This window comes from Nannospalax galili, unplaced genomic scaffold (genome assembly GCF_000622305.1).
Source record: "Nannospalax galili isolate Female #2095 unplaced genomic scaffold, S.galili_v1.0 scaffold924, whole genome shotgun sequence".
NCBI classification, from domain to species: Eukaryota; Metazoa; Chordata; class Mammalia; order Rodentia; family Spalacidae; genus Nannospalax; species Nannospalax galili.
In genome coordinates, this window is record NW_008350467.1 from 676,522 (window position 1) to 691,138 (window position 14,617).

General features: G+C 41.5%; 1 long non-coding RNA gene across 3 annotated transcripts in view; it reads left to right on the forward strand.

Moving 5' to 3' along the window:
* LOC103745771 overlaps positions 1–14,617 on the forward strand; it is a 37,846-nt gene that overhangs the window by 4,462 nt on the left and 18,767 nt on the right. The window contains exon 2 of one of the 3 annotated variants that reach the window (XR_001872803.2): positions 8,909–9,022. This is a non-coding gene — a long non-coding RNA (uncharacterized LOC103745771). Of the gene's footprint in view, positions 1–8,908; positions 9,023–13,092; positions 13,131–14,617 lie in introns of those variants that run through there. The other 2 variants (XR_001872802.2, XR_001872801.2) reach the window with 2 other exon arrangements.

Consider the following 14,617-nt stretch of genomic DNA (forward strand, 5'->3'; position numbering starts at 1 on the left):
TGATGGCCTCTTCTGTCCTCCATGGGCATTACACAACACGAGTGCACTGACCTACATGCAGGCAATACACGCATACATATAAAATTATTAAATTTTTTTTTCAAAAAAGACAGGGTCTTATATAGCCCAGGCTGTCCTCAAACTTGCTGTGTGGCCAAGGGTGACCTTGAACTTCTAACACACTTGCTCCCATCTCCCAAGCATACGCTAGCTTGCCAGGTTTCATGACGTGCTGGGGATTGAACCCAGGACCTTGTGAATGCTCGACAAACATTCTACCACTGAGCTACATCCCTAGTCTCTCTTGTATTGTCCATTTTCAAAATGACTTTTATTTTGTGAGTGTGTGTGCATGGAATGATGTGTGTAGTCAAAGGATTTCGAAGACAGTTTTCCCTTGTGGGTTCTGAGGATCCAACTTAGACCTGTTCAACTTGGCAGTAATCACCTTGTGGTGATGTGAATGAGAATGCCCCCCATAGGCTCCGAGTTTTTGGACACTTGGTCCCCAGTTTGTGGTGGTATTTGGGGAGAGTTATGGAACCTTCTAGGGGTGTGGACTTGCTGGAAGAAGCACATCACTGGGGGTGGGCTTTGAGAGCTCTTGAGTCTTGCTGGATTTCCAGTCCCTTCCTGTAGCTGCTTGAAGATGTGATCATTTGTTTTTCTGCTCTGGCCACTCCTGCTGCCTGGCCTCCTCCACCATAATGGACTCTTACCCTCTGGAACTATAAGCCAAATAAACTCTTCCTTCTCTAAGTTGCCTTGATCATGGCGTTTCATCACAGCAACAGAAAAGTAACTAACATACGCCTTTGCCCCTGAGCCACCTTGCTGGCCTCCATCTGCACATTTTTTTGGCTCTTTTACAAAAGTTAATAATGTTATTATATACATTGAAATTTTAAATTATCATTTATTTATTGTGTGTGTATGTGGGCATATGTGTGCCACAGTGCACACTTGGAAGTCAGAGACAAATTTTTTTTTTTGGTCTTTTGGAGACAGGGTCTCCCTGCAGCCACAGCTGTCCTAGAACTCGCTAGGTAGACCAGGCTGGCCTCGATCTCACAGAGATCTCCTGCCTCTGCTTCTGCCTCTGCATCCACAGTGCTAGGATTAAAGGTGTATACCACCACATCCGACCGTCAAAGACAATTTGCAAGAGTTGGTTCTTTCCTATCTTGTGGGTCTGGAGGATAAAACTCAGGCTTGGCAGTAAGGACCTTAACCCACAGAACCAGCTTGCCAGACCCAGGTGATTGGCAGAATATTAAGATGAGAAATAGCCTAGTTGTCTGAATGAAAATGGGGAAAGATGCCAGATAACGTCTCGTTGGAATACTAAGTGGCAAAAGTTAAGAAAATGAAAAACTTAACTGTGATAACTTAATCATTACCTAACAGAAGCAGTCTGAAGAAATGATGTGGATGGGAATTCTGACATTTTTTTTTCCAAATAGCTGTAAGCCCATGTATGTGTGTGTGTGTGTCTTCATATATGGGCCCTCTTGTGATCAAGGAAGCATATGCCCATGTGTGAAATCAGCAGATGATTGGTTGTTCTCTCCCCTTCCCTATTTTCCTTTTTATAAGAAGTGCCATTCAGAAAAGGATTGAAATGGTTACTGTGGTTACCAGCATCTTTTCTTTCCTTTAAAAACTTTTTAGAATTACTTTAAAGAAAATTTGTTGAGGCTGGAGAGATGGCTCAGCGGTTAAGAGCACTGACTGCTCTTGCAGAGGACCCAGGTTCAATTCTAGCACCCACATGGTGGCTACGAACCGCCCTTGACTCCAGTTCCAGGGGAGTCCAAAGCCCTCTTCTGACCTCTGCGGCACTGCACGACACGGGTGCACTCACATACATGCAGGCAATACATACACATAAAATTAAAAAAAAATACAAATTAAAAAAAAATTGTTTAACGTGTATGAATGTTATGCTTGCATGTATGTATGTGTATCACATGAGTGCCTGGTGCCTGTGGAGGCCAGAAGAAGGCATCAGATCCTCTGTAACTGGAGTTAAAGTCAGTTGTGACCTGCCATTTGGGTGCTGGGAATGGAACCCAAGGCCTCTTCAAGAGTAGCAGGTGTTCTTAACTGCTGGATCATCTCTCCAGCCCCCAAATTACATTTTAATTGAGGGGGGGTGCGTGCATGCGTGTGTGTGTGTGTGTGTGTGTGTGTGTGTGTGTGTGTGTATGTGTGTGTATGCTCCTGAAAATGGCATGGTCATCATGGGGAGGTCAGAGGACAGCTTTCAGGAATTGATTATCTTTCCACGATGTGGGTCCTGGTTATTGAACTCCATTTGTCAGGCTGGTGATGGTGCCTTTACCTGCTGAAGCACCTCATCATCAACCCTCTTCTCTCTTCTTTTTTTTTTCTTCTTTTCTTTTTCTTTTTTTGTGTGGGGGGGGTCTTTTTGGGACAGCTGGCCTGGAACTCACTATGTAGACCAGGCTGGCCTTGAACTCACAGAGATCTGCCTGCTTCTACCTCCTCAGTGCTGAGATTAAATACATGCCCCACCACACCTGGTTTATTTATTTTGTGTGCATGTGTGTCATGGGGATGGGAATGTAGAGGTTAGAAGACAATTTGAAGTAGCTGGTTCTCTCCTTCCACCATGGGGATCTCAGGGAGCAAATTCATGTTGTCAGGCCCAGTAGCAGACGCCTGACCCACTGAGCCATCTCACCAACCAGCCCATCTCTTCTTTTCCTCATTTCCTTTCCTCCACTCTCCTCCTCTGCCCCTTCTTTCTTTTCCTCTTAAAAAATTGAAGCCCAGGCGTGGTGGCACACGCCTTTAGTCCCAGCACTTGGGAGGCAGAGGCAGACGGATCTTTGTGAGTTCAAGGCCAGCCTGGTCTACAGGGAGACCCTGTCTCAAAAAGACCAAAAAAAAAAAGAAAAATAAAAGAAACAGAGCTTTACTATGCAGCCCAGGCTGACCTCAAACTCATGATCCTCCTGCCTCAGTGTCTGGAGTCCTGGAACTACAGGGTCCCACCACACCCAGCATGGCATCTTTCTGATATTGAATTTTATGCTCTTTAAAATACAGAATCCTGACAGTAATTTTATCAAGGAGGCATTGTGTTTGACATAAAATAAGACCGTGAAAAGTAATATAACTCAGCCCTGGCACAGTGATGCAGAAGAAGGCCCTGCGTTGGCACTCAGCACTCCTATCACCTGGAGCAGTATTCATGATGCTACCATAGCCCAGTGACGGTGTACGATGGAGCTGGCAGGGATGCTCAGGAACACAAAACTGTGATCGCAGTTCAGGAAATGCCTCAGTTGACTCCTGGAGATACTGTGTCAGATGAAGCAGTCAGGGTGGGCTCTTGAGGACCACACAGTTGCCCTGGGGCTCATCACTTCATGTCAGATCATCTTCATAAAAACTGGGGTGGATAAGCCAGGTTCTCCATTGGACATTGAAATCCCACCTGTCACTCATGCAAACTGTAAAGCATGAATGACATTTCTTATACCTTTGTTTTTTGAGATAGAGTCTTCCTGTAGCCACAACTGGCCTGGAGCTTCCTATGTAGACCAGACTGGCCTGGATCTTACAGAGATCCACCTGCCTCTGCCTCCTAAGTGCTGGGATTAAAATTGTGCACCACTAAGCCCAGCTTTTTGCATCTTTAAAAACAGAGACATAAACGGAATTTATATCCTGAACCTTGTCTTTGTTGAAGCAGAAGTTTTGCTAATAGAGAAGAGATGAAAGCAGGAAAGAGGAGGACTTGACAAAAAGAAAGAGGAGCCGGGCGCGGTGGCGCATGCCTTTAGTCCCAGCACTCGGGAGACAGAGGCAGGCGGATCTCTGAGTTCAAGGCCAGCCTGGTCTACGTAGTGAGTTCCAGGACAGCTGGGGCTACAGGGAGACCCTGTCTCAAAAAGACCAAAAATAATAAAATAAAAAATAAGGGGACCAGTGTCATGGGCTCGTAACAGTTAACCAATGACATCACTAGTAAAAACATTGTATGTATGCTATTATGTGCCATTCTTTTGTAAAAGATAAAACAGAAATACATTCTCCAATTTCAAGGAATCATTTAATTTTTATGTATTTAAGGAGAACAGCATGATATTCTGAAATATTCATACACACTAAAATGGTTAACTATCATCAAATAAATGATCACATCTGTCATTTCATAGTTATTATGTGTGCATGTATGTGCATGTGAGTGTGCTTTAAGTTCAGAGCACTTAGAATCTACTTTCATAAAAATGAACAAATACATTTCAATATTAATAGCCAGTCATTTGTACCTTTGCTATTTAGACTAAGTTACTCTATCTACCTATAACTTTAAACAATAATTTTATTATTTTTATTTTGTGTGTATGAGTGTATTGCCTGCATGTGGGTAGGGGCACCTGTGTTGTGCAGTGCCTGCAGAAGTCAGAAGAGGGCATTGGATCTCCTGGTACTGGAGTTACCGACACAGTTGTTAGCTGCCATGTGGGTGCTGGGAATCGAACCTGGGTTCTCTTTGAGAGCAACCAGTGCTATTAACCTCTAGGCCACCTCTCCAGCCTCTCTACCTATAACTTTTTAAATGAATAAATAAAATATTTAAGTATTTCTTCTTCTGAAATTATTGAGAACGTAATATCCTCAGAGATATAGAACCAGAGACTTGCTATATTTCACCAAAAGCAAAATTTGAACTTGTTTGACTTAACAAGCCCATTGAATGGGTAGCCAGCTGATCACGGTCTCAGAGGATGTGGTTCCTCAAGTCCAGATAAAGTGATGATAGGATCCAGAATTCCCATCTACTGACCACCCATGTGGTAGCCTTGTTAGGTGTTGGTTTGCAATCTGTAAGCTTCAGCAAGGTGGCTAGCAGGCTCTCATTTGTTCCTGGAACTCCTCACACAAAACATCAATTCAACCTCATGTTTGAATATCCTTTTGCACTACATGTATAGGTTCATATGCCTCTGATGTGTTAGGTGAGCACAGCATACCTGCACAAGCCACAAATGCCTAGACATTTTTGGTAGCCAATCAGGTTTTTACATGAGACACTAGGATGATGTAATACAAGGAAGGGTACTTCCTGGAACTGTTGCTAAGTGATCATGACATCATAGAACAGCCCAACAGTATGGTCTTAATAGCTCAAGATGGCTAGAAGATTTAAAGGAGATATAAAGGGTTTAAAGGAGGATGAAATGAAGAACATGTCCTGCACAATTGAGATCCAAACAGCGTTTATCCTCTCCTCTTTGGTGACTTTCTTTGGTGGACTCATTATCTTATTCATTTTCAGATTAATCTTGAAAGTCTCCCTCAAATGGCAAAATTTCAAGGGGACAGGAATAATCTTGGTCAGTTTCCTTACATGGGAGCCCTGTGTGTGAAGAGGAGGTTTGACATATGTCTGTGTTTAGGAACAATTTAGGCTTTACTTGATTTAAACAGAACCCCAGGTCACCAGTCCAAAACTCCTAGGCTCAGGCTTCTTCTCTCCCACCACTGGGAGAAGCACTATTCTATAGGGATGATGATGATGAGCATACAAGGTCATCATTCTGTAAAACCTCCCATGAACATTGACTACATCTGGTTTTGAATCTTAAAAAGACAAAGACAGATGTGGCACATGCCATCCATCCTGCACTCAGGAGGTACAGGTAGGGCAAGTGCTGTGAGTTTGAGGCTTCTCTGAGCTACATGAGACCCTGTCTCAATAAGGGAGGTAGGGAGGTAGGGAGGGAGGGAAGGGGAGAGAGAGAGAGAGAGAGAGAGAGAGAGAGAGAGAGAGAGAGAGAGAGAGGAGAGAGAGAGAGAGAGAATGAGAATTTGCCGGGTATTATAAGGAAGCCACAGAGACACAAAACATCAATTCAACCTCACATTTGAATATCCTTTTGCACTACACATATAGGTTCTTATGCCTCTGATGTATTAGGTGAGCACAGCATACCTGCACCAGCCACAAATGCCTAGACATTTTTGGTAGCCAATCAGCTTTTCAAGGGTCGATGTGATTAATAGCTGACAGATGATGACGATGATGGCATCAAATGATGCTTTACTCAGATAAGTATTATGAAGAGCTTAAAAGTAAATCTCATCACAGTCCATGGAGTTTTGTCAGTCCTCTAAGATAGATCATAGTAATAAAAAAGTATTTATTATGTGTATGAATGTTTTACTTGCATGTAAGTGCACCTCTGTGCTCTGTCTCCAGAGGCCAGAAGAAGGTGGCAGATATCCTGGAACTGGAGTTACAGATGGTTGTTAGCCACCATGTGGGTGCTGGGAACCAAACCCAGGTCCTTTGGAGAGCAGCCAGTGCTCTTAACCACTGAGCCATCTCTCCACTCCTAGATTACAGTAATTTTTATAATAGAATGCATCATACCTGTGCATCATAATCTGAAATATTTGCTTAAGATATTCCTCTTAATGTTAAAGTGAAAAAGTAACATGGTTTGTAATAACAGTAAAAATTTAAAGTTATTGGTAATATGGAATATCTTTCTGTATTTGAAAGGTATTCCATATTGAAGTTCATAGATTTTTATTGCCAAGTCAGTTTGCTCTATGAGTAATTATTTCTATTAAGTTAAAAACTTTAAACAATGTCATTAAAATTATTGGGGGGAAAATTCTGAGACTCTGACTATGGATTAATGGATATGAACATAAACCCAGGCGTCTACCTCTGTGTGTGTGTGTGTGTATGTGTGTGTGTATAAGAGAGTTTGTAGAATTAAAAAATCTCATTAGTCGGGGCTGGAGAGATGGCTCAGCGGTTAAGAACACTGGTTGTTCTTGCAGAAGACCCGGGTTCGAATCCCAGCACCCACATGGCAGCTACTACCTGTCCGTAACTCCAGTTCCAGGGGATCCGATGGCCTCTTCTGTCCTCCACGGGCATTGTACGACATGGGTGCACCTACCTACATGCAGGCAATACACTCATACACAAAAAATAAAAAAATAATAAATAAAATAAGCCAGGTATGGTGGTGCACGACTGTAGTCCCAGCACTTGGGAGGCAGAGGCAGGCAGATCTCTGTGAGTTCAAGACTAGCCTGGTCTACATAGTGAATTCCAGGATAGCTGGGGCTACAGGGAGACCCTGCTTCAAAAAGACAAAAAAAAAAAAATTTAAAATGAAATTCAAATGAGTGTCCCATACAAATGTCATATTGAATATTATTTTTGATTTAGTTAATGTGTGTGTATGTAAATGGACCCACACATGTAGCCACTACAGAGGCCAGAAAAGGGTGTGGGATCTCCTAGAACTGGTGTTACAGACAATTGTTAGCTGCCATGTAGGTGCTGGGAACCAAACCTGGGTCCGCTGCAAGAACAGCCAGTGCTCTTAACTACTGAATCATTTCTCCAGCCCCTTGAATACTTTTTCAGTCTATTCCCAGCCATCCCAGGAATGTACAAACCAAGTCACATGTATTACAGGGCAACGCACAGGCAAATTCATCAGGGTATGATTTTTTTTTTTCTTTTTTTGGTCTTTTAGAGACAAGGTCTCCCTGTAGTCCCAGCTGGCCTGGATTCACTAATGGAGACCAGGCTGGCCTCGAACTCACAGAGATCCACCTGCCTTTGCCTCCCGTAGGGTATGAATTGTATCAGTCTTTTAATGAGATTTCTTTTCCAACCACTCAGAAAATAAGTGCACAAAATTAAGTGATCTTGAAAGCCTGACTCCATATAACATGAGCTCTTTGCCAAGTCTAAGGACACCGTCACTTGGTATGGCCAGCCCTTATTAGTCAGTGTCTCTTTTTGGTTCTGAGTTGAATAACAACCAGGGGTGCTAGCTCAGTCTCCTGTCCTTATTGCATGATAGTGGGATTTTTTTTTTTTTTGGTCTCTCTGAGACAGGGTCTCCCTGTGTAGACCAGGCTGGCCTTGAACTCACAGAGATCCGTCTGCCTCTGCCTTCCAAGTGCTGGAATTAAAGGCTTCCACCACCACGCCTAGCTGATTGTGGGATTTTTAAGACTTTGGTTCCCTTGTCAGTGTAAAATTAATTTAATGAAGCCTAGTTTATTTTTAGCACATGAATTCTATAAATTTCAAATGTAATATGTGTAGGTGTTCTATAATGTGAGGAGGGATTATAACAGGAGAAAATGATACCAAATAAGTAAAAAGAAATTAAAGTTGTTGAAGTCTTCCTTTCTCTTTTTATTTATTTTAAAATTCTATTACTATACTTTTTTAGCTCCAATGGTCTTTGTTAGATGCAAGAGTAGTCCTCTTTCCTTCTAAAAAGTCAGATACCATTGGGTGTAGTGGTGCACACTTTTCATCCCAGAATTTGGGAGGAAAAGGCAACCAGATCTCTGAGTTTGAGGCCAGCCTGGTCTACATAGTGAGTTCCAGGTCAATCAGGGCTTCATACTGAGATCCTGTGTCAAAAAATAAAAGAATAAATACATAAAAACAAGAAGTCAGATATTTAAGTAGTCAGTTATAGTCTATTTGAAACTCCCCCCCTTTGTCCATGTATCTTGGTAGAAAAATATGCAGACACTTATTCCCAGAGCAGAAAGAAGCAAGCTGCCTGCTGTTCCCAATCCTGACTCTTCCACTGATGTCAGCTTCATGGGTCTGGGACTGAGATTAGGTGGGGAAAGCATGCATGAAGACCACAGAATTCAGAATGAAAAGCTATGCAGTGAAATCGGAAAGAAAATGCAAACATAGTAAAAATTCATTCTATGCATATTGGATAAGCATCTTCGATGTTTCCTGTGTTGGGCAAGGTAGAATGATTTCTGGCTAATACTGTCACAGGAGCCTTCAACTACATAAATTGAACAGATTGCTTTCTCTGAGACACAGCTCATGCTGCCCATTTCTTTTCCTTGCCTACAGGAACTATTCTCATCAGGTAGAATTAGTCATAATTCTTTAAGAAGACTTCATAGCCTGTTTCATGATCATATAGAAATGTTGCCTTACACACAGACCGCCATGGGGCAAGTGTTGGTAAGTACATTCTCACTGTATTTGTGCCAGTGAACTACAGCCACGAACATGATCATAGTTCCTCTATGGAATTTAATCTCTCAAGTAAGCGTCTCCTCTCTCCTGGGCCTTAGCTACTTCCAACCCCTGTGTGCAGGGCTCTCCAGTCACCATTCTGTCTTATTTTTTCTCTGGAGTGAGCAAAATTACTATTAGATTTTATATTTATTGCCAGCCTCTCTGCTTTGCTAGGATAGAGGTTGTATGCATTTTGTTCTCTTTACATATAGGTGAGTGTTTGGAACATAAATACTAAAAAAAATGTGATAGTTAATGAACTAATAGTGTTCAGCCACATTTCTTTCTTTTAGTTCCAACAGACCTCTGTTTCTTTTTATTCCCACTAACCTTTTTTTCCTGTGTATCGTATTTACTGTTTCTTTTCTTTATTTTCTTTGAGACAGGGTCTCCCTGTAGTCCCAGGTGGCCTGGAACTTGCTATGTAAACCAGGCTGGTCTCGATCTCAGAGATCTGCCTGACTCTGCCACCCAAATTCCATGGGCATTGAACAACATAAGTGCGCTTACATACATGCAGGAGAAACATTCATACACATAAAAACAAATAAATAATTATTTTATGTGTATGAGTGGTTTGTTTGCATGTATGTAAGTTCACCATGTGTATAATACCCACTGAGGCCAGAAGAGGGCATTGGATTCCTTGGAACTGGAGTTAGGGACTGTTGCTAGCTGCCATGCAGGTGCTGGGAACCAAACTTGGGTCTTGTGCAAGAGCAGACAGTGCTCTTAGTGACTGAGATATCTATTGCTCCAGCCCCAACAACTGATTGAAAAACAAAAATAATGAAACTAGAGAAATTGATAGACTAAATAAGGAAAAATTATAAATGTAAGAAACAAGATATTAAAGTAAAAATGCCACTTAAAATGAAATTGAAAGATAATCTGCAATTGTGTTTGAAAACTGGATTCTTTAAAATTTTTCCTATTAATTCTTTGATAATTTCATACATAGATACAATGTATTTTGATCATACCCACTCTCCATGAAAACCGGATTCTTTATGAAAAATTTAAATTACAAAAGCTATCCATAAAAGAAACTAAGATGAAATTTCTGGAAAAAGAGTTGTCAAGGATCTATAATTATCACTATCACCTATCTAGGTTTGGATCTGAAGTGTCTTTCTGAAGGCCTATATCTTGAAGGCTTGGGCCCAGCAGGTGCTGCTATTTTTAGAGATTCTGGGAACTTTAGGAGACAGAGCCTTACTGAAGGAGGTCACTGGGGCCCATCTGGGAGAATGTATTTTATCCCCAACCCACTACTTTCTAAGCACCATTTCATGAACAGCCTCCGTCTCAATATGGTCTGTCACTGTGATGTTTTACCTCGTCAGACCCAAAGTAATGAAGGTGGCTGCTCATGGACTCATACTCTGAAGCCTTGAATTGAAATAAATCCTTCCTGCTTAAGTTATTTATATCAGGTGTTTTGTTACAGTTACAAAGAGTCTCCCTATTATACTTATTTACACATGTTCCTACAGGAGACTGAAATGGTTTTAAGGTACAGCCTACCAAACTTCAAGCCGTGTATATTTTAATACTAATTAAATGAAACTAAAATGAACTGTCCAATATAATTTTTCAGTGAAGACATAGGATTATATCAAAACTGCTCAAAAAAGAAAAAAAACACCAAAAACCGTACAGAGTGATGTACTTAATACTTTTAGAGATGGAGTATGGCCAAGCACACAGGGTTAGGGAAAGAAGGAAGAAGAGGAAAGGAAGGTAAAAAACAAGAGGAAAAAAGAGGAAAGTGGAGAGGGTCAATACATGGAAATCAAAGAGGAAAACCTCTTCAAAACAGATGTCTTTCAGAGCTGCTTTTGGATTGGAACATTAGGAGGCGCTGGTCACCCTGTGCATATTTGGGCTTAATATTGTACTGTATCACATAGTATGTTTTTATGTTTACCTGTGGAAGAAATTCTCTTCTGATTTGAATTCCAAATACCATTTTCTTCTTTCTTAAAGATTTACTGTTTAAAAAATAATGCTTCTTCTAATCAAGTAATTATTAAGAATTTTAAAAAATGATAAAAAAATTCCACTACTACACTAATGTAAAAAAAAATTGTGTGTGTATGTGTCTGTGTCTGTGTGTGTGTCTGTGTATGAGTACGTGCACAAGAGTGCAGTTGCCCACAGAGCTTGCAGATGTCAGATTCCCTGGAGCTGGAGTTATGGGAGATTGTGAGCCATCTAACATGAGTGCTGGGAACTGAACTCAAGTCCTCTGCAAGAACAGTATGTGCTCTTAACCTCTGACCCATCTCAGTCCACACCACCCTATTCCAATTACTCTGTTCCCTTTGGGATTGCTTGTTTTCTGGCTGTGATAAATGGTGAAACTGGCTATGTTTCTTTGCTACTTTGTGGTTATAACTTTAAATTTACTTCCTTGTTTATTTTTATTGTATGTATATTTATTTTTATTTTATTTAGTAAATGCACCCATGTTATACAGTGCCTATGGAAGCCAGAAGAGGGCATTGGATCCCCTGGAACTGGAGTTATGGACAGCTATTAGCTGCCACATGGGTGCTGGGAACTGAAATCAGGTCTTCTGCAAGAGCAGCCAGTGCTCTCAACTGCTGAGCCATCTCTCCAGTCCTGAAAAGAACTTTTAGAATCAAAACTATGGCTAACTTTAAAAAATATTTTATTTATTATTTTTATTTTGTGTGCATGAATGTTTTGTCTACATATATGTAAGTGCACCAGTGTGGTTCAATGCCTGCAGAGGGTAGAAGAGGGTGTCAGATCTCCTGGAACTGGAGTTATGGACAGTGGTTAGCCACCATATGGGTGCTGGGAATAGAACCTGGGTCTTCTGGAAGAACTGTAAGTATTCTTAACCACTGAGCCATCTCTCCAGCCCCCCAAAATTATGGTTAACTTTTAAAAAAATATATATTTTATTATTTTTATTTTATGTGTGTGAGTGTATTGCCTGCATGTATGAAGGTGCACCTGTGTTGTGCAATGCCCACAGAGGTCAGAAGAGAGTATTGGATCCCCTGTAACTGGAGTTACAGATGGTTGTTAGCCATCATGTGGGAATCAAACCTGGGTCCTCTGCAAGAGAAGCCAATGCTCTTAACCACTGAGCCATCTCTCCAGTCCCATGGCTAAATTTTTTTTTTGTCTTTTTGAGACAGAGTCTCCCTGTATCCCCAGCTGTCCTGGAACTCACTATGTGAACCAGGCTGGCCTTGAACTCACAGAGATCTGCCTGCCTCTGCCTCCCAGGTGCTGGGATTAAAGGCGTGTACCACCACACTTGGCTCTAAACCACCATGGCTAACTTTTGACAAGTGTATGACTGTATGACTTCATGCCTTTATTGTTCTTTCTCTGATTTCTGCTTTTTCATGCACTCGTATTCTACCTCCCTGCATTCTGTAGATGTGTAATCTTTTCTGTGAATGTGTAATCACCTCAGGAGATGAATGAGCCCTTACCAAAAGCAAGTGCAGCTGCATCATTGTTAACTATAATACATACACAGAACAACTAAGGAAAAAAAAAAAAGGAGCATCATAGTTCATTCAGAAATGAGAAAGGACAGTTAAAAAAAGTTACAGTAAACAAAAATATATTTTCTGCTTATTTTCCTAATACAAGTGAACTTCTAGGAAATGAAAAAATACCATAAAATGTGATGGGAAAGACAAGTCCTTTACTACATGCCTTATATCCATGGTTCATATAAAATAAAATAAACCTCGTCCACCACTTTGAGATGAGTTGTATCACAATCTTTTGTGCATTTCCTTTCATTATTTGATATTCCATATTTAATATACCATCAAGAGCCAAGAACTTATTTTGACAAATAGGATGGTATTGTACTTTAGTTAAGAAATCCATATGGGGCACCCCAGACACTGGGGGAATCACCACTGCTTCCTCATCCTTTGCTTCCAGACCAACCCATTTCCTTCTGGGGTCCCCAGGAGCCCTCTGGGCTTGGCCCTGCCTTCACCTCCCTCTGCTTCTCTGGGCCTGCACAACCCACAGGACTCTCTCCAAGGTAAGTCAGCCCCCCCCACATGCCTTGACTCCCCCAGCCTCATTCACCCTCCCATCTCCCCTGCTCATCTCTCTTCCTAGCCTGGGATCTGTCCCATTCCTTGTCTTGGCACCCCCAGCACTGGGAGAACCACCACTGCTTCCTGAACCTTTGCATCCAGACCAACCCAGTTCCTTCTGGGGTCCCCAGGAGCCCTCTGGGCCTGGCCCCACCCTCACTTCCCTCTGCTTCCCTGGTCTGCACAACACACCAGCCTCTTACCTCGATGCCCTTGACCTTTCTTCTTCCTGATCCTTTGCATCCAGACCAACCCAGTTCTTCAATGCAGTACCCAGGAGCCCTTGGGGCCTCTTCCCACCCCCATATCCCTTTGCATCTCTGGGTGGGACAGCCACCAGCTGCCCTAGACCAGCATCTTTCCTGGGCCCTGCTCCCAGGCCAGACCAACACCCAAAGTCCTGAGGCCAAAATCTTTTGTGGAGGGATCCAGACCTTAGGAGAAAGACAGAGAGCATCTGATCCTCATCTGACTTGGGCCTCTGTGGGAATTCCTGAAGTCAAAAGCAATCTGGCCACTCCAATATAAAATCAAAAGAGAGAACCGGAAGCTTAGACGAACCCGCTTTTCATGCCCAAAAAGTTAACTACCAAGTCACATAAGGTTCACAAAAAGAAGGAGACCTAAACTTGAAGGCTTGAGCCTCACACAAGAATCAGAAATTACAAAAGAAAATCACATGTCAAAATCACAGAGAAAAAATAATAACATGAAACACTAAAATAACATATCCCTACCAAATACCAGTAGTCCTCTAGAGGAGTACAATGAGAACCCCATAGAGATAATGCAGGACATGGAACTCAAAAGAACAATTAAAAACATGATAAAAGATTTCAGTGAATTTGAAGAACACACAAACAAATAACTGAAGGAAGATAGGGATAAACTTCTGAATGAATTAAGAAAAGAGCTAGAAATATTGAAGACTACTCAGGCTGTAATGAAGGAAGTGAAACACTCACTGAGCCAATTAGAAACGACAGGAGAAAGGCTCACCAATAGGATGAATGAAATGGAAAACAGAGTATGAAGACTGGAAGATAAAGTGGATGAACTGGACCACTCAAGCAAAGATTATGAAAAATTTAAGAAAGCATGAGAATGGAATATGCAGGAATTGCATGACACCATAAAAAGATCAAACTTATGAATCATAGGCATACAGGAAGGAGAAGAATCCGAAGATAATGGCATGGAGCACATCTTCAACAGAATCATGGAAGAAAATTTCCCAAAATTAAAAAAAGAATTGCTCATACAAATAAAAGAAGCATATAGAAGACCAAACAGACAGGACCAGAAAAGAAACTCCCCAAGGCACATCATAATAAAAACACTAAATGTACAAAACAGAGACAATACTGAAAGCTACAAAAGATAAACAAGTCACATATAAAGGAAAACCCATTAGGATTACAGCTGACTT